This window comes from Malania oleifera, chromosome 9 (genome assembly GCF_029873635.1).
Source record: "Malania oleifera isolate guangnan ecotype guangnan chromosome 9, ASM2987363v1, whole genome shotgun sequence".
NCBI lineage: Eukaryota > Viridiplantae > Streptophyta > Magnoliopsida > Santalales > Ximeniaceae > Malania > Malania oleifera.
In genome coordinates, this window is record NC_080425.1 from 10247863 (window position 1) to 10257042 (window position 9180).

A 9180-nucleotide genomic window follows, 5' to 3' on the forward strand; every position below is an offset into this window, starting at 1 on the left:
AAGCTGTCTGGGACCGGATGGATTTGGCTCTGATTTTTTAAAATCTTGCTGGGATATTGTAAAAAAAGATCTCTTGGATGCGGCAATGGATTTTTTTTAGGGCTCTACTCTTTCCAAGTTTTTTTCCTCTTCATTTATTGTTTTAATTCTGAAGGTGGATAATCCTTCTAGCTTTAATAAATTCCAGCTTATTAGTTTATGCTTTGTGGCTTATAAAATTTTTTCCAAGATTATTGTTTTTAAACTAACCGAAGTTGTTGATAAGTTGGTCTCGCATGAACAAGACACTTTTATTCGTGGGCGTAGTATTTTTGAAAATATTACACTTGCTTAAGAAATGATTCAGTCTTTGCACAAAAAAATCGCTGGCGGCAATGTGATGGTAAAACTCAATATGGCTAAGGTTTATGATAGGGTGAATTGGAATTTTCTTCTGGAGGTTCTTAAGGCTTTTGGTTTCTCTGAGAGGTTTAGCAAACTCATAAAAAATTGTATGGAGTCCCCATGATTTTCTGTTTTGATGAACGGAACCTTTAAAGGGTTTTTTCAATCTACAAGAGGCTTGAGGCAAGGGGATCCACTCTCTCCTTATTTATTCATCATAATGGAGGAGGTTTTGTCAAGGTTGCTAAGGAAAAACTATGAGACTAGTTGGATTGGTCAATTTAGTCACCCAATTGGGACCCCATTGGTGTTACATTTGTTATATGCAGATGATATTCTTATTTTTGCGAATGGTGGGAAGAGGTCTATTAGAAATTTAATTTACACTCTGGAAATGTATGAGAAGTGGTCGGGACAAAAAATTAATAAGACAAAGTCAATGTTATTCCTTTTGAAATACATCACTCCTGCTCGGAAGCGTAGTTTATTGAGAATCACGGGTTTCATGGAAGGTAAATTCTCAGTTACATATTTGGGTGCGCCTTTGGTGTTTGGAAAATTGTCTTCCCAAACATTAGAGCCTCTAGTGGAGAAGATTAGAAAGGAAATTGTAGGGTGGAAATCTAAGTTGCTCTCGCAAGGTGGAAGATTGATTTTATTAAGACATGTGTTGTCTAGCATGCCTATTCATTTTATGTTTGTTATTAAGGTTTCGTAGGTCACATATTCTCGAATTAAATCTCTTCTTTCTAATTTTTTATGGGGAGAGATGAAAGATAAAAGGAAGATTCATTGGTGCTCTTGGAGGAAAATTTGTAAACTTACCTCGGAAAGGGGTCTGGGCCTGAGAGATCTTAAGGAAGTTCAGAAATCTCTCCTCATGAAATTTGCCTTCAGATTACTCACCTCTAACAATTTGTGGGCAGGTTTTTTCAGGGCTAAATATTGCAAAAATGATCATTTATTAATTAGGAAGGGGAGACCAAATGACTCGGTTCTGGAAATAAATTATGGCCACCATTCCATAAGTTATGGATAACGTTAAAATTTTGGTGAGAGGTGAGAACTCTTCTTTTTTGCTCGACAAGTGGCTGTCATCAGGCCCGTTATCTGTAGGCACTGAGGATATTTTGAACAAGAAACTGTGTATTAAGGATTGCTGGCTAAATAATAATCGGAACTCTAATTTAGTAGTGGAATTGGTTGGTACCAATAAAACAAGGGAAATTTTGCATTAGGTGTTGGCGGGTAAGAGTGGGCAGGATATTTTTGTCTGGAAGCCTGCCCCCTAACGGTCATTTCTCTATAAAAATGGCTTGGGAGGCAATGAGGAGTAGAAGTGATAATTTTTTGTGGAATGACTGGTTTTGGCATTCTTTATTGCCTAGAAGAATCTCAATGTGTTTATGGAGAGCCTGGTTTAGATGTTTGACTGTAGATGATAGAATTCAAGCCAAAGGAATATCGATGGCTTCGTCTTGTGATTGTTGCGTTTAGAGAAGTTAGAAAAACATTGATCATATTCTTTCTTTAGGTGAGGTGGCTTCAGAGGTTTGGTGTCAGGCTAGTGTGGCATTGGGGATTCCTTTCCAATGATCCATTTCCTAGAAAAACAAAATGGCAAATTGGTTCCACTATGCTAAAAATTTGTCTATTAAAGGTATATTATTCGGGCTGATTCCGTGTTTGATTACGTCGTGCCTCTGGAATTGTAGATGTAAAGTGAGAATAGAAGGAGTTTTTCAAAGTGCTGATCAGATGTGGAGATATGTTCAATTCTGGGTTAGTTTTATTGCTGAGAGCAACAATTCTTTTCCAAAATTGAAGAAGTTGGACATTAAGATTTTGAATGAGTTTCAATTAAGCATCAAGGAGTTTGCGATAGGTCTGGAAAAATTATTTCGTGGGTTAAACCTTCAATAGGTTGGATAAAAGTTAACTGTGATAGGAGTTGTAGGGGCAATCTAGGTACTTCAAGAGGTGGAGGAATTAGTCGGGACTGCCATTGACATGGTGATACGCACTTAAATTGCGTAATTACGAGTTTTAATTCATGCATTACAAATCATATATTTTTATTTAAATGTCTAATTACTCTTAATATTCTGACATCGAGTTTTATTTATAATATTTGGGTTTTATTGAGTGATTTATGAAATTTTGGTATTTGTTTATTGCAGGACAGTTATTGGAAGCTAAAAACCGATGGTATTTTGTAATCTGTGCGTAACTCTCTCATTTAATCTTCGATTTATATAATTCAAGATGCCATAGAAAGATAAGAAAACGCTCTACAATTTTCATGCTTTGAGTTTTGCGAAATATTGGTTGTATCAAGGTTGAAATCAGACGTGAATTTACCATACGCCGTTTTATGGACTATTTCGACAATTCTCTGTAATCTAGGTGTAACTTTCTTGTCTAAACTCTAATCGACACGATTCAAAATTTTAAAGAAATCTGATAATGAGTTATACAACTTTTATGTTTTGAGCATTGAGAGCTACAGACAGTAGGAGGGTCCAAATTAGGCTTAAATGTGGAGGGCATATTGTGTACCTTTGAAAAAGGAAAGAAAGAAGAGAAAAAAATAAAAGATAAAAAAGGTGAGATGTGACCCGGCTATGCAGCCGGGTCATCTTAGTTGGGTGAGGTGCTGGATTACACAAAGAAATGGAAGGAAAAGAAATTAAAGAGAAAGAAAGAAAAGGATTTTGGAAGGTAAGAAAAGGAAGGTGGGATATTTTTTAGGTTTTCTTATTGGGGGCAGCAGGCGTTGGGGGTTTGGAGAGATGTGAACAAGGGGAGGCCGTGCACAAGAAGAGATTTTTAGGGGTCATCTTAGTGGGAAGACACTGCCACCAAAATTTAGGAAAAAGGGGATGAAATTTTTTTCTTGAGGTGTTCTTCTAGGGATGCGCGCATGAAGTTTCAACAAACCAGCAGATGGCTAAAGAAAAAGTAATATCTTTTCGGAATGAAGGCGGTGAACAATGGCAGTGCTCAGAGTGTTTGCCGACGCACGACGGCAGTGCTGCGAGTTGTGATTTTTTCCCGTACGCTCAAATTAGAAGAAATATGGTGAAATCGTTATTGTTGGTTTAATTTCGGAATAAACTAAATTTTGTGCTATTCATTAGTGAAAATCTGATGTAACCATTGTTTCGACACTCTGCTTGTTTCTTCGATGTGACTGCTAATCTTAAAGTCGCGTTCCTTATATGTATTTGTTTGAGTATTTGAGCTAATGCTTTAATTACCTGGCATTACTTCATATAGTTTAGATATTATTTGTTTTTGTGATTTGCTACCGAAAGGGGGATTATAGGATATATCTTGGATATTCAGCGTAGGTAAATATAGAGATCGAAAGACTTGTATGAACTTACATAGCATTAAAAATTGAGGGTCTTATTCCGTTCTTACGTTATTAATCTGCATAATCATATGTTAAATAATAAACAGAATAGTTCTGATTGACTATTCGAAAGAGGCTTTTGGAAAAAATTAGAGATTTGCTAACAACAGAGAATACGAATTCGACTTTACTAGATGAGTAAAACATAGTGAGAAATTAGGTGAAATCGATTTCCTAGAAGTTTTCACCATCATTAATTTGATACGCAGCATCCAATTTTAAATTCTCCTAATAGTTTATTTAAAGTAACTTTGTTTAAATTTCGAAGTCTAAAATTATTAATTTTTCTAAATAAAATCAAGGTTATTAAAATTTAGTTTTGGTAAAAATTAAGACATCATCCCTGAGGATGATACTCTACACATCATTATATTATAAAACTACGATACTGTGCACTTGCAGTTTGCATTGGTCAAGTTTTTGGCGCCGTTGCCGGGGATGAGTTTTTCTTATTTTTGCCAATGTCGATACAAAGTAATCTTGGTTTTGAATTTAAATTTATTTTGCTTATATATTATTTATTTCGTCTTTTATTGATTTTATTATTATAATTTTTCTATATTTCTGGTGTTTTTTTTTTATGTTGGATGCGCAGTGCTAGAACTCGTGCCATTATTCCTTTTGATCCAGAGATTGAAAGAACGCTTAGAGCACTAAGGAAAAAGAGGGTATTAGCCATGGAGAACAGACAAGACAATGCGCAGCCTATCGCCTTGAAGGATTATGTACCGCCAGTTGTGAATGACAACTATTCGGGTATCAGACGCCAGCCCATTAATGCCAACAATTTTGAGATCAAACTCGCATTAATCAGCATGGTGCAGCAGGCCTAATTCAGTGGATCACCACTTGATGATCCCAATATCCATCTGGCGATGTTTCTAGAGATTTGTGACACTGTGAAGATTAATGGTGCTTCTTTGAAGACACCTTAGAATGAGATTATTCCCTGTTTCTTTGAGGGAACAAGCAAGAGGTTGGCTATGTCTCTACAAATGTGGAGTATTCACTAGTTGGTAGGACATGGCAGAAAATTTTCTAAGCTAAATTCTTACACAGGCAAAATGGCATAACTAAGGAGTGAGATGGTCAATTCAAGCAAATGATTTTGAATCACTCTTTGAGCATGGGAAAGGTATAAAGTTTTGCTTCGACGTGCCCACAACTGGATTGCCGGATGGTTTTAGATTCAGATGTTTTCTTAGTGGTTGAGATGGGCAAACGCGGACTTTAGTTGATGCTGCACTGGGGGACTTTGATGTCCAAAGACACCTGAAGGTGCTACTACTCTCTGGAAGCAAGGCCTAAAATAACTATCAATGGCCAATTGAAAGAACTATGACTAAGGAAATGTGTTAGACTCAGAATTGGAGCCGTTTGCTGAACTTCAGCTCAAGTTTGTTCTCTATCCCATCAATTTAGCTTTGACAACCCAAAGGATACCACAGGGCAGAATATGTGGCAGCTCCAAGTAGGACAATCCGAGGCAATGAAGGGAGTTATGACAGGTTCAATACATCAAACAATCGAAACTACAATTATCGTTGGTTGATCCTTGCCACAATATTATTAAGTCTAGGTTCGAAATCATGAGGAATTTGTCATATGGAAATAAAGAGGTTGCAACCCCCTGAGCAGGATGTTGATATTTGTCAACAAATGTGAGACAAGAGTGATGTCACTTGTGCACCGGAGCATGATATCTATCCTTTGTGAATGTCGACAAATCAGCAAGGTATAAAAATAACTAATTTATGGTGGGACCACACAGTTTGAATGATCTCATGTGCCCATAATAGGTATGCCACTTGACCCGAACGTTCTTGAATTTCCATGAATCAAGTAACTTGCACGACATAACCTACAACCAACCGAGCAGGAACTTCTAGTAACACAGAAGGAATCCAAAGAAACAATGCATGCCATCACACTTAGTCGAGTGGTAGTGTGAGAAATTGAGCCACAATCAACCGCTTAAGGAACACCACTGTCACACACAACACCTAACCATTCGAAGGCTTGACCAGCAAGCAATTGTAAAGGGGAATGACGAGGAGACTTATGGTATGATACACCAATGTCGTAGTTGTTGGAAACCCAGATGCTTCAGCTGCCAATTTCATTCATGACAATCCTCATATTCTCTCTACTCCACTTCCTTATCCTAAATAGGGTTCGACCACAAAACAAAAATCGATAAGTAAATTTTACTTAAGTTTTGGCTACTTTGTTAAGAAAATTAACTAAATATTCCTCTTGCAGATGCCTGGGAACTAATGGCCCCAAAAACCCTATGTCAAATGTTCGTCGTACCGACGACATCAGTTCAAAGCAAGGAAGGGTGGGAGGAGTGTTCGATAACAGTGAAGCTACGAGAAGTTAGTGCTATCTCAACAGACAATTGCAGCAAAAATTAAACCCTCCCCCCACGATGACCATTAGGAGTTGTACTTTGCCTTGCACTATTGGGAAAGTGTGATTTTGTGATAAACGCTGTGTATTTCGCCCTGATCTGCGTAGCTAGCTACGCTAACTCTTATGCACTTTCTGTTTTGTCAAGAAAACATTAGCATTGGAGAGATGAACCACTAACACACAATCCATTCTTTGCACCTAGCCGACTTGATCCATCAAGTTATCACACTGGTATTATTTCATAGAAGACGTGGATGTGTACAAGGTGGATTAAATTATTTTACTACTGATTTTGTGGTGTTGATCTCCATGAGGAATGGACCAAGAAGTCCCCACCCTACCATTGTGGCCCCACGAAATCTTGGCCATCGTGAAGGGCTTTTTACATGATGCCCTTAAGTATATGGCGAGCTAACATTGAGAGTGGACAAGGAAGAGGTTATAGTCAACATTACCAAGACAGAGATCCCAGAGATTCCGCCGCACGTGCTTTCGAGTATGTACGTCATTCAGCATAGGTCGTGTAGTTAAAAACCCGTCATTCAAACAAAGCATGTAGTCAAGTTTCCATTCACATTCCACTACGGAACATATTACTCTGCCAGTAGATTGCAACACACAGCATTGTGTGTTGGGAAGCTGTATCGACACATTCTTATGATAGCAAAGGACAGCTATTTTCTGTATTCATCTCTAATAAAAGATGCAGCAGCCTATATCTCAGAGTTGAAACAATTCCCTGAGCATCTTCGTTACTGCATTCTCAGGCGCCATTGACGCTATGAAATTCAAAAATATGACAAAGAGCAAACAAAGACGTGCATTGAAAACGATTATTGGGCGTGCGTTTGCTCCAAGACAGCGGTTCTATTGTCCCATACGATTACAACTCTTCCTAGGAAGTCAGGTCAGATGTGACAGTCCTTATCCAATTGACACAGTTTTCCCTTTTGGAGCTGATAGCCTGAAGGACATGATAGGAAAACCTCTTCGAGCGACTGGTCAGAGATTGCGCCTTAGTATGGAGAACCACTGCGATGCCCTCTGCCTTCCTTCCTCTTGAGATCGGTGTTATGCAGATTGAAACGTCTGTCTGCCGGAGCGTTAATTAACCAAGCCCCCCGCTTATGGCCCAGGCCCCCCAAGAGTTTTTCTTTTGTTTTTCTTTTCTCTTTCTCTCTTCTGTAGGTTCTGTTCTCCTGCTCCTTTTGCCCCCTCTTCTCTTCCGCTTTCGGCAGTTAGTGTTTGGCCCGAGTCCGCGCTGACACTTTCATTACTCCACGGCTTCCCACCACTCTCGGGCAGTGGAAGACGGGACGCAAGACGGGGCAGGGGGAAGAACAGGGAAAAAAAAAGGGGGGAAGAGGGAGGAGGGGCCAGGGGGGACCCGAAGGAGGATAGGAAGAGACGGGAAGAGAACAATATCATATGCTAACCTAAGCTTCGGCATATGCCGGGTCTGCCACGCTACCCCCCCCGCACCCCTTTCTTTTTCACCACACTTTTACAGACACCCCACGCCCCCCCCCCCCCCCCCCCCCACCATACGAGTACACATGGAGTCATTTATGTGTAGTTTCGATTTTATATGGCTACTATGGATCGTACCTCATTGACGTTTGATTGTAGTTCACCAAATGGTGTTAACTTTATGGCTATCTATAACTACTTGTGTACATGTATTCTCGTGGGCTATAACAAATACAAATGTTCATGTGGACCTTATAGATAACTTAGGTGCCCTCACCTGAACCTGAGAGAGCGCCCGTGGCGACTTTGGAAAACCTTGTGAGCGTAATATTGAGTCATTTACATTCTTTTGAGTTTTTGATGTTCAACTCAGCGTTTGTCGAAATGCACCCCAATTTGTCTCTACGTTTTTCTGGATATTTTTCCTGTGTTTATATGCATCCCTCCGTCTTGATTTTTTGCATTGCCCTTTGTGTCGATCCCTGGTGACATCTAGTTCCTGGGGAGATCGATCCCCACACTCTAGGTCGTGTGTAGTCTACTCACGATGTGTGCATCGCTGCTGAGTCACCCTCCTGCACTATCTGCACCTTATTTATGACTCTTAGTCGAGCTTCATGCCATGGGGGTGATGCAACCAATAAACAACTGCGTTGCTTACCTGACGTGTTCTCCCCCATTGACCCACAGCAAAGAAAGCAATTGAATAATACCTGCGCAGTTGATATAAAATGGACCTATAAAGAGAAATATGCCCTGTCATTATCACCCTATGAACAAGGTGAACTACTACTCCCACCCACAAACTCCCAACACACAGCTCAGGTGCATCCATCTGACACCTGTTTCTTTCCCCACATGTTTATGGCAAGACGTTTCACCTGCCGAAGCCTTAGTGCTCTGTGCCACCTCCTGCCCTGTGAACTAACGTTGATATTGTAGGGTGGTCCTGGTTGGATATGGCGTAGTAGGGTGGAGAAAGAGGTTAGGTGACAGGACCCGCACCACCTTAACACTAGGCTGGATCCTTTGATGACCTAGTCAATCGGTCACATTTAGCACGTCTGTTTTACTTGCATGTATGTTGATGTTTAATCAGACACTCTCCTCACAGTATCATGATGTAAATGAACCATCTTTTGCGTGGTTTTAGGGCCATACTAGTTTAGGACAACGTCCAAATGCCGACAGTTCTTTAGGTTGTCCACAGATATAAAGGTGTAAACAACGTTCACATCTACATTACACCCCCATGCTTTGATCCGTAGTTTGGCCTATTTATACTCGATTTATTGGACTACATTAACGCTCAATTGTGATTGTGGTTAATCTTATGGAGGATAATGTGTTAAGGGCTCATAGAATGATGAAACTTCCCATGAATGACTTATTCGGAGTGCGTGAATTGGTATGAAGGAATTGTGTGACAATTTGGTGCTCTTCCTATATGCAAAGGTGGTGGGGGGTTTTGGTTTTTTTGAGGTGTGTTGCAT